This window comes from Hydractinia symbiolongicarpus, chromosome 6, assembly GCF_029227915.1.
Source record: "Hydractinia symbiolongicarpus strain clone_291-10 chromosome 6, HSymV2.1, whole genome shotgun sequence".
NCBI lineage: Eukaryota > Metazoa > Cnidaria > Hydrozoa > Anthoathecata > Hydractiniidae > Hydractinia > Hydractinia symbiolongicarpus.
Window position 1 is genome coordinate 1,868,125 of NC_079880.1, and position 18,732 is coordinate 1,886,856.

Here is an 18,732-nt window from a genome sequence, read left to right on the forward strand (position 1 = left end):
ATACTTTTGATTATACGGGCCGAGTTCGGGATTTACGGGAAATCGCTGATTTTCGTTTGCCGGCGATTAAACTTCTTTTATCCAGCGTCCCATCAAATATGAAAATATTTTTGAAAACTACAAGTCTCATGCGTTTAGTGGTAAAAAAATAATATAAAAAATCGTTCGGGAAATGAGTTTACTCCCTGGGAACTTTCTTTGTATACTTTTGACTATACGGGCCAAGCCCGGAATTTAAGGGAAATCGCGGGTTTTCGTTTGCCGGCGATTAAACTTCTTTTATTCAGCGTCTCATCAAAAATGAAAACATTTTTAAAAACTACAAGTCTCATTCGTTTTAGTGGTGAAAAAATAATTTAAAAAATCGTTCTGGAAATGAGTTTACTCCCTGGGTACTTTCTTTGTATACTTTTGACTATACGGGCCGAGTCCGGGATTTAGGGAAATCGCAGGTTTTCGTTTGCCGGCGATTAAACTGCTTTTATTCAGCGTCTCATCAAAAATGAAAATATTTTTGAAAACTACAAGTCTCATGCGTTTTAGTGGTGAAAAAATAATTTAAAAAATCGTTCGGGAAATGAGTTTACTCACTGGGTACTTTCCTTGTATACTTTTAAATATACGGACCGAGTCCGGGATTTACGGGAAATCGCGGGTTTTCGTTTGCCGGCGATTAAACTTCTTTTATTCAGCGTCTCATCAAATAAGAAAACATTTTTAAAAACTACAAGTCTCATGGGCTTTAGTGGTGAAATAATAATTTAAAAAATCGTTTGGGAAATGAGTTTACTCCCTGGGTACTTTCTTTGTATACTTTTGACTATACGGGCCGAGTCCAGGATTTACGGGAAATCGCAGGTTTTCGTTTGCCGGCGATTAAACTTCTTTTATTCAGCGTCTCATCAAAAATGAAAACATTTTTGAAAACTACAAGTCTCATGCGTTTTAGTGGTGAAAAAGTAATTTAAATAATCGTTCGGGAAATGAGTTTACTCCCTGGGTACTTTCTTTGTATACTTTTGACTATACGGGCCAAGCCCGGAATTTAAGGGAAATCGCGGGTTTTCGTTTGCCGGCGATTAAACTTCTTTTATTCAGCGTCTCATCAAAAATGAAAACATTTTTAAAAACTACAAGTCTTATGCGTTTTAGTGGTGAAAAAATAATTTAAAAAATCGTTCTGGAAATGAGTTTACTCCCTGGGTACTTTCTTTGTATACTTTTGACTATACGGGCCGAGTCCGGGATTTAGGGAAATCGCAGGTTTTCGTTTGCCGGCGATTAAACTGCTTTTATTCAGCGTCTCATCAAAAATGAAAATATTTTTGAAAACTACAAGTCTCATGCGTTTTAGTGGTGAAAAAATAATTTAAAAAATCGTTCGGGAAATGAGTTTACTCACTGGGTACTTTCCTTGTATACTTTTAAATATACGGACCGAGTCCGGGATTTACGGGAAATCGCGGGTTTTCGTTTGCCGGCGATTAAACTTCTTTTATTCAGCGTCTCATCAAATAAGAAAACATTTTTAAAAACTACAAGTCTCATGGGCTTTAGTGGTGAAATAATAATTTAAAAAATCGTTTGGGAAATGAGTTTACTCCCTGGGTACTTTCTTTGTATACTTTTGACTATACGGGCCGAGTCCAGGATTTACGGGAAATCGCAGGTTTTCGTTTGCCGGCGATTAAACTGCTTTTATTCAGCGTCTCATCAAAAATGAAAACATTTTTGAAAACTACAAGTCTCATGCGTTTTAGTGGTGAAAAAGTAATTTAAAAAATCGTTCGGGAAATGAGTTTACTCCCTGGGTACTTTCTTTGTATACTTTTGACTATACGGGCTAAGCCCGGGATTTACGGGAAATCGCGGGTTTTCGTTTGCCGGCGATTAAACTTCTTTTATTCAGCGTCTCATCAAAAATAAAAACATTTTTAAAAACTACAAGTCTTATGCGTTTTAGTGGTGAAAAAATAATTTAAAAAATCGTTCTGGAAATGAGTTTACTCCCTGGGTACTTTCTTTGTATACTTTTGACTATACGGGCCGAGTCCTGGATTTAGGGAAATCGCAGGTTTTCGTTTGCCGGCGATTAAACTGCTTTTATTCAGCGTCTCATCAAAAATAAAAATATTTTTGAAAACTACAAGTCTCATGCGTTTTAGTGGTGAAAAAATAATTTAAAAAATTGTTCGGGAAATGAGTTTACTCACTGGGTACTTTCCTTGTATACTTTTAACTATACGGACCGAGTCCGGGATTTACGGGAAATCGCGGGTTTTCGTTTGCCAGCGATTAAACTTCTTTTATTCAGCGTCTCATCAAAAATGAAAACATTTTTAAAAACTACAAGTCTCATGGGCTTTAGTGGTGAAATAATAATTTAAAAAATCGTTTGGGAAATGAGTTTACTCCCTGGGTACTTTCTTTGTATACTTTTGATTATACGGGCCGAGTTCGGGATTTACGGGAAATCGCTGATTTTCGTTTGCCGGCGATTAAACTTCTTTTATCCAGCGTCCCATCAAATATGAAAATATTTTTGAAAACTACAAGTCTCATGCGTTTAGTGGTAAAAAAATAATATAAAAAATCGTTCGGGAAATGAGTTTACTCCCTGGGAACTTTCTTTGTATACTTTTGACTATACGGGCCAAGCCCGGAATTTAAGGGAAATCGCGGGTTTTCGTTTGCCGGCGATTAAACTTCTTTTATTCAGCGTCTCATCAAAAATGAAAACATTTTTAAAAACTACAAGTCTTATGCGTTTTAGTGGTGAAAAAATAATTTAAAAAATCGTTCTGGAAATGAGTTTACTCCCTGGGTACTTTCTTTGTATACTTTTGACTATACGGGCCGAGTCCGGGATTTAGGGAAATCGCAGGTTTTCGTTTGCCGGCGATTAAACTGCTTTTATTCAGCGTCTCATCAAAAATGAAAATATTTTTGAAAACTACAAGTCTCATGCGTTTTAGTGGTGAAAAAATAATTTAAAAAATCGTTCGGGAAATGAGTTTACTCACTGGGTACTTTCCTTGTATACTTTTAAATATACGGACCGAGTCCGGGATTTACGGGAAATCGCGGGTTTTCGTTTGCCGGCGATTAAACTTCTTTTATTCAGCGTCTCATCAAATAAGAAAACATTTTTAAAAACTACAAGTCTCATGGGCTTTAGTGGTGAAATAATAATTTAAAAAATCGTTTGGGAAATGAGTTTACTCCCTGGGTACTTTCTTTGTATACTTTTGACTATACGGACCGAGTCCAGGATTTACGGGAAATCGCAGGTTTTCGTTTGCCGGCGATTAAACTTCTTTTATTCAGCGTCTCATCAAAAATGAAAACATTTTTGAAAACTACAAGTCTCATGCGTTTTAGTGGTGAAAAAGTAATTTAAATAATCGTTCGGGAAATGAGTTTACTCCCTGGGTACTTTCTTTGTATACTTTTGACTATACGGGCCGAGTCCGGGATTTACGGGAAATCGGGGATTTTCGTTTGCCGGCGATTAAACTTCTTTTATTCAGCGTCCCATCAAATATGAAAATATTTTTGAAAACTATAAGTCTCATGCGTTTAGTGGTAAAAAAATAATATAAAAAATCGTTCGGGAAATGAGTTTACTCCCTGGGTACTTTCTTTGTATACTTTTGACCATACGGGCCAAGCCCGGGATTTACGGGAAATGTCGGGTTTTCGTTTGCCGGCGATTAAACTTCTTTTATTCAGCGTCTCATCAAAAATGAAAACATTTTTAAAAACTACAAGTCTCATGGGCTTTAGTGGTGAAATAATAATTTAAAAAATCGTTTGGGAAATAAGTTTACTCCCTGGGTACTTTTTTTGTATACTTTTGACTATACGGGCCGAGTCCAGGATTTACGGGAAATCGCAGGTTTTCGTTTGCCGGCGATTAAACTTCTTTTATCCAGCGTCCCATCAAATATGAAAATATTTTTGAAAACTACAAGTCCAATGCGTTTTAGTGGTGAAATAATAATTTAAAAAATCGTTTGGGAAATGAGTTTACTCCCTGGGTACTTTCTTTGTATACTTTTGACTATACGGGCCGAGTCCAGGATTTACGGGAAATCGCAGGTTTTCGTTTGCCGGCGATTAAACTTCATTTATTCAGCGTCTCATCAAAAATAAAAACATTTTTAAAAACTACAAGTCTCGTGCGTTTTAGTGGTGAAAAAGTAATTTAAATAATCGTTCGGGAAATGAGTTTACTCCCTGGGTACTTTCTTTGTATTCTTTTGACTATACGGGCCGAGTCCGGGATTTACGGGAAATCGGGGATTTTCGTTTGCCGGCGATTAAACTTCTTTTATTCAGCGTCCCATCAAATATGAAAATATTTTTGAAAACTACAAGTCTCATGGGCTTTAGTGGTGAAAAAGTAATTTAAAAAATCGTTCGGGAAATGAGTTTACCCCCTGGGTACTTTCTCTGTATACTTTTGACTATACGGGCCGAGTCCGGGATTTACGGGAAATCGCGGATTTTCGTTTGCCGGCGATTAAACTTCTTTTATCCAGCGTCCCATCAAATATGAAAATATTTTTGAAAACTACAAGTCTCATGCGTTTTAGTGGTGAAATAATAATTTAAAAAATCGTTTGGGAAATGAGTTTACTCCCTGGGTACTTTCTTTGTATACTTTTGACTATACGGGCCGAGTCCAGGATTTACGGGAAATCGCAGGTTTTCGTTTGCCGGCGATTAAACTTCATTTATTCAGCGTCTCATCAAAAATAAAAACATTTTTAAAAACTACAAGTCTCATGCGTTTTAGTGTTGAAAAAGTAATTTAAATAATCGTTCGGGAAATGAGTTTACTCCCTGGGTACTTTCTTTGTATACTTTTGACTATACGGGCCGAGTCCGGGATTTACGGGAAATCGGGGATTTTCGTTTGCTTGGAATTAAACTTCTTTTATTCAGCGTCCCATCAAATATGAAAATATTTTTGAAAACTACAAGTCTCATGCGTTTAGTGGTAAAAAAATAATATAAAAAATCGTTCGGGAAATGAGTTTACTCCCTGGGTACTTTCTTTGTATACTTTTGACTATACGGGCCGAGTCCAGGATTTACGGGAAATCGCAGGTTTTCGTTTGCCGGCGATTAAACTTCATTTATTCAGCGTCTCATCAAAAATGAAAACATTTTTAAAAACTACAAGTCTCATGCGTTTTAGTGGTGAAAAAGTAATTTAAAAAATCGTTCGGGAAATGAGTTTACTCCCTGGGTACTTTCTTTGTATACTTTTGACTATACGGGCCAAGCCCGGGATTTACGGGAAATCGCGGGTTTTCGTTTGCCGGCGATTAAACTTCTTTTATCCAGCGTCCCATCAAATATGAAAATATTTTTGAAAACTACAAGTCTCATGCGTTTAGTGGTAAAAAAATAATATAAAAAATCGTTCGGGAAATGAGTTTACTCCCTGGGTACTTTCTTTGTATACTTTTGACTATACGGGCCAAGCCCGGGATTTACGGGAAATCGCGGGTTTTCGTTTGCCGGCGATTAAACTTCTTTTATTCAGCGTCTCATCAAAAATGAAAACATTTTTAAAAACTACAAGTCTCATGGGCTTTAGTGGTGAAATAATAATTTAAAAAATCGTTTGGGAAATGAGTTTACTCCCTGGGTACTTTCTTTGTATACTTTTGACTATACGGGCCGAGTCCAGGATTTACGGGAAATCGCGGGTTTCCGTTTGCCGGCGATTAAACTTCTTTTATTCAGCGTCTCATCAAAAATGAAAACATTTTTGAAAACTACAAGTCTCATGCGTTTTAGTGGTGAAAAAGTAATTTAAAAAATCGTTCGGGAAATGAGTTTACTCCCTGGGTACTTTCTTTGTATACTTTTGACTATACGGGCCGAGTCCAGGATTTACGGGAAATCGCAGGTTTTCGTTTGCCGGCGATTAAACTTCATTTATTCAGCGTCTCATCAAAAATGAAAACATTTTTAAAAACTCCAATCTCATGCGTTTTAGTGGTGAAAAAGTAATTTAAAAAATCGTTCGGGAAATGAGTTTACTCCCTGGGTACTTTCTTTGTATACTTTTGACTATACGGGCCAAGCCCGGGATTTACGGGAAATCGCGGGTTTTCGTTTGCCGGCGATTAAACTTCTTTTATCCAGCGTCCCATCAAATATGAAAATATTTTCGAAAACTACAAGTCTCATGCGTTTAGTGGTAAAAAAATAATATAAAAAATCGTTCGGGAAATGAGTTTACTCCCTGGGTACTTTCTTTGTATACTTTTGACTATACGGGCCAAGCCCGGGATTTACGGGAAATCGCGGGTTTTCGTTTGCCGGCGATTAAACTTCTTTTATTCAGCGTCTCATCAAAAATGAAAACATTTTTAAAAACTACAAGTCTCATGGGCTTTAGTGGTGAAATAATAATTTAATAAATCGTTTGGGAAATGAGTTTACTCCCTGGGTACTTTCTTTGTATACTTTTGACTATACGGGCCGAGTCCAGGATTTACGGGAAATCGCCGGTTTTCGTTTGCCGGCGATTAAACTTCATTTATTCAGCGTCTCATCAAAAATGAAAACATTTTTAAAAACTACAAGTCTCATGCGTTTTAGTGGTGAAAAAGTAATTTAAATAATCGTTCGGGAAATGAGTTTACTCCCTGGGTACTTTCTTTGTATACTTTTGACTACACGGGCCGAGTCCGGGATTTACGGGAAATCGGGGATTTTCGTTTGCCGGCGATTAAACTTCTTTTATTCAGCATCCCATCAAATATGAAAATATTTTTGAAAACTACAAGTCTCATGCGTTTAGTGGTAAAAAAATAATATAAAAAATCGTTCGGGAAATTAGTTTACTCCCTGGGTACTTTCTTTGTATACTTTTGACTATACGTGCCAAGCCCGGGATTTACGGGAAATCGCGGGTTTTCGTTTGCCGGCGATTAAACTGCTTTTATTCAGCGTCTCATCAAAAATGAAAACATTCTTGAAAACTACAAGTCTCATGCGTTTTAGTGGTGAAATAATAATTTAAAAAATCGTTAGGGAAATGAGTTTACTTCCTGGGTACTTTCTTTGTATACTTTTGACTATACGGGCCGAGTCCAGGATTTACGGGAAATCGCAGGTTTTCGTTTGCCGGCGATTAAACTTCATTTATTCAGCGTCTCATCAAAAATGAAAACATTTTTAAAAACTACAAGTCTCATGCGTTTTAGTGGTGAAAAAGTAATTTAAATAATCGTTCGGGAAATGAGTTTACTCCCTGGGTACTTTCTTTGTATACTTTTGACTATACGGGCCGAGTCCGGGATTTACGGGAAATTGGGGATTTTCGTTTGCCAGCGATTAAACTTCTTTTATTCACCGTCCCATCAAGTATGAAAATATTTTTGAAAACTACAAGTCTCATGCGTTTAGTGGTAAAAAAATAATATAAAAAATCGTTCGGGAAATGAGTTTACTCCCTGGGTACTTTCTTTGTATACTTTTGACTATACGGGCCGAGTCCGGGATTTACGGGAAATCGCGGATTTTCGTTTGCCGGCGATTAAACTTCTTTTATCCAGCGTCCCATCAAATATGAAAATATCTTTGAAAACTACAAGTCTCATGCGTTTAGTGGTAAAAAGATAACATAAAAAATCGTTCGGGAAATGAGTTTACTTCCTGGGTACTTTCTTTGTATACTTTTGACTATACGGGCCAAGCCCGGGATTTACGGGAAATCGCGGGTTTTCGTTTGCCGGCGATTAAACTTCTTTTATTCAGCGTCTCATCAAAAATGAAAATATTTTTAAAAACTACAAGCCTTATGCGTTTTAGTGGTGAAAAGATAATTTAAAAAATCGTTCTGGAAATGAGTTTACTCCCTGGGTACTTTCTTTGTATACTTTTGACTATACGGGCCAAGTCCGGGATTTAGGGAAATCGCAGGTTTTCGTTTGCCGGCGATTAAACTGCTTTTATTTAGCGTCTCATCAAAAATGAAAACATTTTTGAAAACTACAAGTCTCATGCGTTTTAGTGGTGAAAAAGTAATTTAAAAAATCGTTCGGGAAATGAGTTTACTCCCTGGGTAGTTTCTTTGTATACTTTTGACTATACGGACCAAGCCGGGATTTACGGGAAATCGCGGGTTTTCGTTTGCCGGCGATTAAACTTTTTTTATTCAGCGTCTCATCAAAAATGAAAACGTTCTTAAAAACTACAAGTCTTATGCGTTTTAGTGGTGAAAAAATAATTTAAAAAATCGTTCTGGAAATGAGTTTACTCACAGGGTACTTTCTTTGTATACATTCGACTATACGTGCCAAGCCTGGGATTTACGGGAAATCGCGGGTTTTCGTTTGCCGGCGATCAAACTGCTTTTATTCAGCGTCTCATCAAAAATGAAAACATTCTTGAAAACTACAAGTCTCATGCGTTTTAGTGGTGAAAAAGTAATTTAAAAAATCGCTCGGGAAATGAGTTTACTCCCTGGGTACTTTCTTTGTATACTTTTGACTATACGGGCCAAGCCCGGGATTTACGGAAAAACGCAGGTTTTCGTTTGTCGGCGATTAAACCTCTTTTATTCAGCGTCTCATCAAAAATGAAAACATTTTTGAAAACTACAAGTCTCATGCGTTTAGTGGTAAAAAAATAATATAAAAAATCGCTCGGGAAATGAGTTTACTCCCTGGGTACTTTCTTTGTATACTTTTGACTATACGGGCCGAGTCCGGGATTTACGGGAAATCGCGGATTTTCGTTTGCCGGCGATTAAACTTCTTTTATCCAGCGTCCCATCAAATATGAAAATATCTTTGAAAACTACAAGTCTCATGCGTTTAGTGGTAAAAAGATAACATAAAAAATCGTTCGGGAAATGAGTTTACTTCCTGGGTACTTTCTTTGTATACTTTTGACTATACGGGCCAAGCCCGGGATTTACGGGAAATCGCGGGTTTTCGTTTGCCGGCGATTAAACTTCTTTTATTCAGCGTCTCATCAAAAATGAAAATATTTTTAAAAACTACAAGCCTTATGCGTTTTAGTGGTGAAAAGATAATTTAAAAAATCGTTCTGGAAATGAGTTTACTCCCTGGGTACTTTCTTTGTATACTTTTGACTATACGGGCCAAGTCCGGGATTTAGGGAAATCGCAGGTTTTCGTTTGCCGGCGATTAAACTGCTTTTATTTAGCGTCTCATCAAAAATGAAAACATTTTTGAAAACTACAAGTCTCATGCGTTTTAGTGGTGAAAAAGTAATTTAAAAAATCGTTCGGGAAATGAGTTTACTCCCTGGGTAGTTTCTTTGTATACTTTTGACTATACGGACCAAGCCGGGATTTACGGGAAATCGCGGGTTTTCGTTTGCCGGCGATTAAACTTTTTTTATTCAGCGTCTCATCAAAAATGAAAACGTTCTTAAAAACTACAAGTCTTATGCGTTTTAGTGGTGAAAAAATAATTTAAAAAATCGTTCTGGAAATGAGTTTACTCACAGGGTACTTTCTTTGTATACATTCGACTATACGTGCCAAGCCTGGGATTTACGGGAAATCGCGGGTTTTCGTTTGCCGGCGATTAAACTGCTTTTATTCAGCGTCTCATCAAAAATGAAAACATTCTTGAAAACTACAAGTCTCATGCGTTTTAGTGGTGAAAAAGTAATTTAAAAAATCGCTCGGGAAATGAGTTTACTCCCTGGGTACTTTCTTTGTATACTTTTGACTATACGGGCCAAGCCCGGGATTTACGGAAAAACGCAGGTTTTCGTTTGTCGGCGATTAAACCTCTTTTATTCAGCGTCTCATCAAAAATGAAAACATTTTTGAAAACTACAAGTCTCATGCGTTTTAGTGGTGAAAAAATAATTTAAAAAATCGTTCGGGAAATGAGTTTACTCCCTGGGTAGTTTCTTTGTATACTTATGACTATACGGGCCAAGCCGGGATTTACGGGAAATCGCGGGTTTTCGTTTGCCGGCGATTAAACTTCTTTTATTCAGCGTCTCACCAAAAATGACAACATTTTTAAAAACTACAAGTCTTATGCGTTTTAGTGGTGAAAAAATAATTTAAAAAATCGTTCTGGAAATGAGTTTACTCACAAGGTACTTTCTTTGTATACATTCGACTATACGTGCCAAGCCCGGGATTTCCGAGAAATCGCGGGTTTTCGTTTGCCGGCGATTAAACTGCTTTTATTCAGCGTCTCATCAAAAATGAAAACATTCTTGAAAACTACAAGTCTCATGCGTATTAGTGGTGAAATAATATTTTAAAAAATCGTTTGGGAAATGAGTTTACTCCCTGGGTACTTTCTTTGTATACTTTTGACTATACGGGCCGAGTCCAGGATTTACGGGAAATCGCGGGTTTTCGTTTGCCGGCGATTAAACTTCATTTATTCAGCGTCTCATCAAAAATGAAAACATTTTTAAAAACTACAAGTCTCATGCGTTTTAGTGGTGAAAAAGAAATTTAAAAAATCGCTCGGGAAATGAGTTTACTCCCTGGGTACTTTCTTTGTATACTTTTGACTATACGGGCCAAGCCCGGGATTTACGGAAAAACGCGGGTTTTCGTTTGCCGGCGATTAAACTTCTTTTATTCAGCGTCTCATCAAAAATGAAAACATTTTTACAAACTACAAATCTTATGCGTTTTAGTGGTGAAAAAATAATTTAAAAAATCGTTCTGGAAATGAGTTTACTCCCTGGGTACTTTCTTTGTATACTTTTGACTATACGGGCCGAGTCCGGGATTTAGGGAAATCGCAGGTTTTCGTTTGCCGGCGATTAAACTGCTTTTATTCAGCGTCTCATCAAAAATGAAAACATTTTTGAAAACTACAAGTCTCATGCGTTTTAGTGGTGAAAAAATAATTTAAAAAATCGTTCTGGAAATGAGTTTACTCCCTGGGTACTTTCTTTGTATACTTTTGACTATACGGACCGAGTCCGGGATTTACGGGAAATCGCAGATTTTCGTTTGCCGGCGATTAAACTTCTTTTATTCAGCGTCTCATCAAAAATGAAAACATTTTTGAAAACTACATGTCTTATGCGTTTTAGTGGTGAAAAAATAATTTAAAAAATCGTTCTGGAAATGAGTTTACTCCCTGGGTACTTTCTTTGTATACTTTTGACTATACGGGCCGAGTCCGGGATTTAGGGAAATCGCAGGTTTTCGTTTGCCGGCGATTAAACTGCTTTTATTCAGCGTCTCATCAAAAATGAAAACATTTTTGAAAACTACAAGTCTCATGCGTTTTAGTGGTGAAAAAATAATTTAAAAAATCGTTCTGGAAATGAGTTTACTCCCTGGGTAGTTTCTTTGTATACTTTTGACTATACGGACCAAGCCGGGATTTACGGGAAATCGCGGGTTTTCGTTTGCCGGCGATTAAACTTTTTTTATTCAGCGTCTCATCAAAAATGAAAACGTTCTTAAAAACTACAAGTCTTATGCGTTTTAGTGGTGAAAAAATAATTTAAAAAATCGTTCTGGAAATGAGTTTACTCACAGGCTACTTTCTTTGTATACATTCGACTATACGTGCCAAGCCTGGGATTTACGGGAAATCGCGGGTTTTCGTTTGCCGGCGATTAAACTGCTTTTATTCAGCGTCTCATCAAAAATGAAAACATTCTTGAAAACTACAAGTCTCATGCGTTTTAGTGGTGAAAAAGTAATTTAAAAAATCGCTCGGGAAATGAGTTTACTCCCTGGGTACTTTCTTTGTATACTTTTGACTATACGGGCCAAGCCCGGGATTTACGGAAAAACGCGGGTTTTCGTTTGTCGGCGATTAAACCTCTTTTATTCAGCGTCTCATCAAAAATGAAAACATTTTTGAAAACTACAAGTCTCATGCGTTTTAGTGGTGAAAAAATAATTTAAAAAATCGTTCGGGAAATGAGTTTACTCCCTGGGTAGTTTCTTTGTATACTTATGACTATACGGGCCAAGCCGGGATTTACGGGAAATCGCGGGTTTTCGTTTGCCGGCGATTAAACTTCTTTTATTCAGCGTCTCACCAAAAATGACAACATTTTTAAAAACTACAAGTCTTATGCGTTTTAGTGGTGAAAAAATAATTTAAAAAATCGTTCTGGAAATGAGTTTACTCACAAGGTACTTTCTTTGTATACATTCGACTATACGTGCCAAGCCCGGGATTTCCGAGAAATCGCGGGTTTTCGTTTGCCGGCGATTAAACTGCTTTTATTCAGCGTCTCATCAAAAATGAAAACATTCTTGAAAACTACAAGTCTCATGCGTATTAGTGGTGAAATAATATTTTAAAAAATCGTTTGGGAAATGAGTTTACTCCCTCGGTACTTTCTTTGTATACTTTTGACTATACGGGCCGAGTCCAGGATTTACGGGAAATCGCGGGTTTTCGTTTGCCGGCGATTAAACTTCATTTATTCAGCGTCTCATCAAAAATGAAAACATTTTTAAAAACTACAAGTCTCATGCGTTTTAGTGGTGAAAAAGAAATTTAAAAAATCGCTCGGGAAATGAGTTTACTCCCTGGGTACTTTCTTTGTATACTTTTGACTATACGGGCCAAGCCCGGGATTTACGGAAAAACGCGGGTTTTCGTTTGCCGGCGATTAAACTTCTTTTATTCAGCGTCTCATCAAAAATGAAAACATTTTTACAAACTACAAATCTTATGCGTTTTAGTGGTGAAAAAATAATTTAAAAAATCGTTCTGGAAATGAGTTTACTCCCTGGGTACTTTCTTTGTATACTTTTGACTATACGGGCCGAGTCCGGGATTTAGGGAAATCGCAGGTTTTCGTTTGCCGGCGATTAAACTGCTTTTATTCAGCGTCTCATCAAAAATGAAAACATTTTTGAAAACTACAAGTCTCATGCGTTTTAGTGGTGAAAAAATAATTTAAAAAATCGTTCTGGAAATGAGTTTACTCCCTGGGTACTTTCTTTGTATACTTTTGACTATACGGGCCGAGTCCGGGATTTACGGGAAATCGCAGATTTTCGTTTGCCGGCGATTAAACTTCTTTTATTCAGCGTCTCATCAAAAATGAAAACATTTTTGAAAACTACATGTCTTATGCGTTTTAGTGGTGAAAAAATAATTTAAAAAATCGTTCTGGAAATGAGTTTACTCCCTGGGTACTTTCTTTGTATACTTTTGACTATACGGGCCGAGTCCGGGATTTAGGGAAATCGCAGGTTTTCGTTTGCCGGCGATTAAACTGCTTTTATTCAGCGTCTCATCAAAAATGAAAACATTTTTGAAAACTACAAGTCTCATGCGTTTTAGTGGTGAAAAAATAATTTAAAAAATCGTTCTGGAAATGAGTTTACTCCCTGGGTACTTTCTTTGTATACTTTTGACTATACGGGCCGAGTCCGGGATTTACGGGAAATCGCAGATTTTCGTTTGCCGGCGATTAAACTTCTTTTATTCAGCGTCTCATCAAAAATGAAAACATTTTTGAAAACTACATGTCTCATGCGTTTTAGTGGTGAAAAAATAATTTAAAAAATCGTTCTGGAAATGAGTTTACTCACAGGGTAAAACGAAAACCCGCGATTTCCCGTAAATCCCGGGCTTGGCACGTATAGTCGAATGTATACAAAGAAAGTACCCTGTGAGTAAACTCATTTCCAGAACGATTTTTTAAATTATTTTTTCACCACTAAAACGCAAGAGACTTGTAGTTTTCAAAAATGTTTTCATTTTTGATGAGACGCTGAATAAAAGCAGTTTAATCGCCGGCAAACGAAAACCTGCGATTTCCCGTAAATCCCGGACTCGGCCCGTATAGTCAAAAGTATACAAAGAAAGTACCCAGGGAGTAAACTCATTTCCAGAACGATTTTTTAAATTATTTTTTCACCACTAAAACGCATAAGACTTGTAGTTTTTAAAAATGTTTTCATTTTTGATGAAACGCTGAATAAAAGCAGTTTAATCGCCGGTAAACGAAAACCTGCGATTTCCCTTAAATCGCGGACTCGGCCCGTATAGTCAAAAGTATACAAAGAAAGTACCCAGTGAGTAAACTCATTTTCCGAACGATTTTTTATATTATTTTTTTACCACTAAACGCATGAGACTTGTAGTTTTCAAAAATATTTTCATATTTGATGGGACGTTGAATAAAAGAAGTTTAATCGCCGGCAAACGAAAATCCGCGATTTCCCGTAAATCCCGGACTCGGCCTGTATAGTCAAAAGTATACAAGGAAAGTACCCAGGGAGTAAAATCATTTCCCGAACGATTTTTTAAATTATTTTTTCACCACTAAAACGCATGAGACTTGTAGTTTTCAAAAATGTTTTCATTTTTGATGAGACGCTGAATAAAACAAGTTTAATCGGCGGCAAACGAAAACCCGCGTTTTTCCGTAAATCCCGGGCTTGGCCCGTATAGTCAAAAGTATACAAAAAAAAAGTACCCAGGGAGTAAACTCATTTTCCGAACGATTTTTTAAATTATTTTTTCACCACTAAAACGCATGAGACTTGTAGTTTTTAAAAATGTTTTCATTTTTGATGAGACGCTGAATAAATGAAGTTTAATCGCTGGCAAACGAAAACCTGCGATTTCCCGTAAATCCTGGACTCAGCCCGTATAGTCAAAAGTATACAAAGAAACTACCCAGGGAGTAAACTCATTTCCCGAACGATTTTTTTAATTATTTTTTCACCACTAAAACGCATGAGACTTGTAGTTTTTAAAAATGTTTTCATTTTTGATGAGACGCTGAATAAAAGAAGTTTAATCGCCGGCAAACAAAAACCCGCAATTTCCCGTAAATCCCGGGCTTGGCCCGTATAGTCAAAAGTATACAAAGAAAGTACCCAGGGAGTAAACTCATTTCCCGAACGATTTTTTAAATTATTTTTTCACCACTAAAACGCATGAGACTTGTAGTTTTCAAAAATGTTTTCATTTTTGATGAGACGCTGAATAAAAGAAGTTTAATCGCCGGCAAACGAAAACCCGCGTTTTTCCGTAAATCCCGGGCTTGGCCCGTATAGTCAAAAGTATATAAAAAAAAGTACCCAGGGAGTAAACTCATTTCCCGAACGATTTTTTAAATTATTTTTTCACCACTAAAACGCATGAGACTTGTATTTTTTAAAAATGTTTTCATTTTTGATGAGACGCTGAATAAAAGAAGTTTAATCGCCGGCAAACAAAAACCCGCGATTTCCCGTAAATCCCGGGCTTGGCCCGTATAGTCAAAAGTATACAAAGAAAGTACCCAGGGAGTAAACTCATTTCCCGAACGATTTTTTATATTATTTTTTCACCACTAAAACGCATGAGACTTGTAGTTTTCAAAAATGTTTTCATTTTTGATGAGACGCTGAATAAAAGAAGTTTAATCGCCGGCAAACGAAAACCCGCGTTTTTCCGTAAATCCCGGGCTTGGCCCGTATAGTCAAAAGTATACAAAAAAAAAGTACCCAGGGAGTAATGTCATTTCCCGAACGATTTTTTAAATTATTTTTCACCACTAAAACGCATGAGACTTGTAGTTTTTAAAAATGTTTTCATTTTTGATGAGACGCTGAATAAAAGAAGTTTAATCGCCGGCAAACAAAAACCCGCGATTTCCCGTAAATCCCGGGCTTGGCCTGTATAGTCAAAAGTATACAAAGAAAGTACCCAGGGAGTAAACTCATTTCCCGAACGATTTTTTAAATTATTTTTTCACCACTAAAACGCATGAGACTTGTAGTTTTCAAAATTGTTTTCATTTTTGATGAGACGCTGAATAAAAGAAGTTTAATCGCCGGCAAACGAAAACCCGCGTTTTTCCGTAAATCCCGGGCTTGGCCCGTATAGTCAAAAGTAGAAAAAAAAAAGTACCCAGGGAGTAATCTCATTTCCCGAACGATTTTTTAAATTATATTTCACCACTAAAACGCATGAGACTTGTAGTTTTTAAAAATGTTTTCATTTTTGATGAGACGCTGAATAAATGAAGTTTAATCGCCGGCAAACGAAAACCTGCGATTTCCCGTAAATCCTGGACTCGGCCCGTATAGTCAAAAGAATACAAAGAAACTACCCAGGTAGTAAACTCATTTCCCGAACGATTTTTTTAATTATTTTTTCACCACTAAAACGCATGAGACTTGTAGTTTTCAAAAATGTTTTCATTTTTGATGAGACGCTGAATAAAAGCAGTTTAATCGCCGGCAAACGAAAACCTGCGATTTCCCGTAAATCCCGGGCTTGGCACGTATAGTCGAATGTATACAAAGAAAGTACCCTGTGAGTAAACTAATTTCCAGAACGATTTTTTAAATTATTTTTTCACCACTAAAACGCATAAGATTTGTGGTTTTTAAAAATGTTTTCATTTTTGATGAGACGCTGAATAAAAGAAGTTTAATCGCCGGCAAACGAAAACCCGCGATTTCCCGTAAATCCCGGCTTGGTCCGTATAGTCAAAAGTATACAAAGAAAGTACCCAGGGAGTAAAGTCATTTCCCGAACGATTTTTTAAATTATTTTTTCACCACTAAAACGCATGAGACTTGTAGTTTTCAAAAATGTTTTCATTTTTGATGAGACGCTGAATAAAAGATGTTTAATCGCCGGCAAACGAAAACCCGCGTTTTTCCGTAAATCCCGGGCTTGGCCCGTATAGTTAAAAGTATACAAAAAAAAGTACCCAGGGAGTAAACTCATTTCCCGAACGATTTTTTATATTATTTTTTTACCACTAAAACGCATGAGACTTGTAGTTTTTAAAAACGTTTTCATTTTTGATGAGACGCTGAATAAAAGCAGTTTAATCGCCGGCAAACGAAAACCTGCGATTTCCCTAAATCCCGGACTCGGCCCGTATAGTCAAAAGTATACAAAAAAAGTACCCAGGGAGTAAACTCATTTCCAGAACGATTTTTTAAATTATTTTTTCACCACTAAAACGCATAAGACTTGTAGTTTTTAAAAATGTTTTTATTTTTGATGAGACGCTGAATAAAAGAAGTTTAATCGCCGGCAAACAAAAACCCGCAATTTCCCGTAAATCCCGGGCTTGGCCCGTATAGTCAAAAGTATACAAAGAAAGTACCCAGGGAGTAAACTCATTTCCCGAACGATTTTTTAAATTATTTTTTCACCACTAAAACGCATGAGACTTGTAGTTTTCAAAAATGTTTTCATTTTTGATGAGACGCTGAATAAAAGAAGTTTAATCGCCGGCAAACGAAAACCCGCGTTTTTCCGTAAATCCCGGGCTTGGCCCGTATAGTCAAAAGTATACAAAAAAAAAGTACCCAGGGAGTAAACTCATTTCCCGAACGATTTTTTAAATTATTTTTTCACCATTAAAACGCATGAGACTTGTATTTTTTAAAAATGTTTTCATTTTTGATGAGACGCTGAATAAAAGAAGTTTAATCGCCGTCAAACAAAATCCCGCAATTTCCCGTAAATCCCGGGCTTGGTCCGTATAGTCAAAAGTATACAAAGAAAGTACCCAGGGAGTAAACTCATTTCCCGAACGATTTTTTAAATTATTTTTTCACCACTAAAACGCATGAGACTTGTAGTTTTCAAAAATGTTTTCATTTTTGATGAGACGCTGAATAAAAGAAGTTTAATCGCCGGCAAACGAAAACCCGCGTTTTTCCGTAAATCCCGGGCTTGGCCCGTATAGTCAAAAGTATACAAAAAAAAAGTACCCAGGGAGTAAACTCATTTCCCGAACGATTTTTTAAATTATTTTTTCACCACTAAAACGCATGAGACTTGTAGTTTTCAAAAATGTTTTCATTTTTGATGAGACGCTGAATAAAAGAAGTTTAATCGCCGGCAAACGAAAACCCGCGTTTTCCCGTAAATCCCGGGCTTGGCCCGTATAGTCAAAAGTATACAAAAAAAAAGTACCCAGGGAGTAAACTCATTTCCCGAACGATTTTTTAAATTATTTTTTCACCATTAAAACGCATGAGACTTGTATTTTTTAAAAATGTTTTCATTTTTGATGAGACGCTGAATAAAAGAAGTTTAATCGCCGGCAAACAAAATCCCGCAATTTCCCGTAAATCCCGGGCTTGGCCCGTATAGTCAAAAGTATACAAAGAAAGTACCCAGGGAGTAAACTCATTTCCCGAACGATTTTTTAAATTATTTTTTCACCACTAAAACGCATGAGACTTGTAGTTTTCAAAAATGTTTTCATTTTTGATGAGACGCTGAATAAAAGAAGTTTAATCGCCGGCAAACGAAAACCCGCGTTTTTCCGTAAATCCCGGGCTTGGCCCGTATAGTCAAAAGTATACAAAAAAAAAGTACCCAGGGAGTAAACTCATTTCCCGAACGATTTTTTTAATTATTTTTTCACCACTAAAACGCATGAGACGTGCAGTTTTCAAAAATGTTTTCATTTTTAAATGAGATTCTGAATAAAAGCAGTTTAATCGCCGGCAAACAAAAACCCGCAATTTCCCGTAAATCCCGGGCTTGGCCCGTATAGTCAAAAGTATACAAAGAAAGTACCCAGGGAGTAAACTCATTTCCCGAACGATTTTTTAAATTATTTTTTCACCACTAAAACGCATGAGACTTGTATTTTTTAAAAATGTTTTCACTTTTGATGAGACGCTGAATAAAAGAAGTTTAATCGCCGGCAAACAAAACCCCGCGATTTCCCGTAAATCCCGGGCTTGGCCCGTATAGTCAAAAGTATACAAAGAAAGTACCCAGGGAGTAA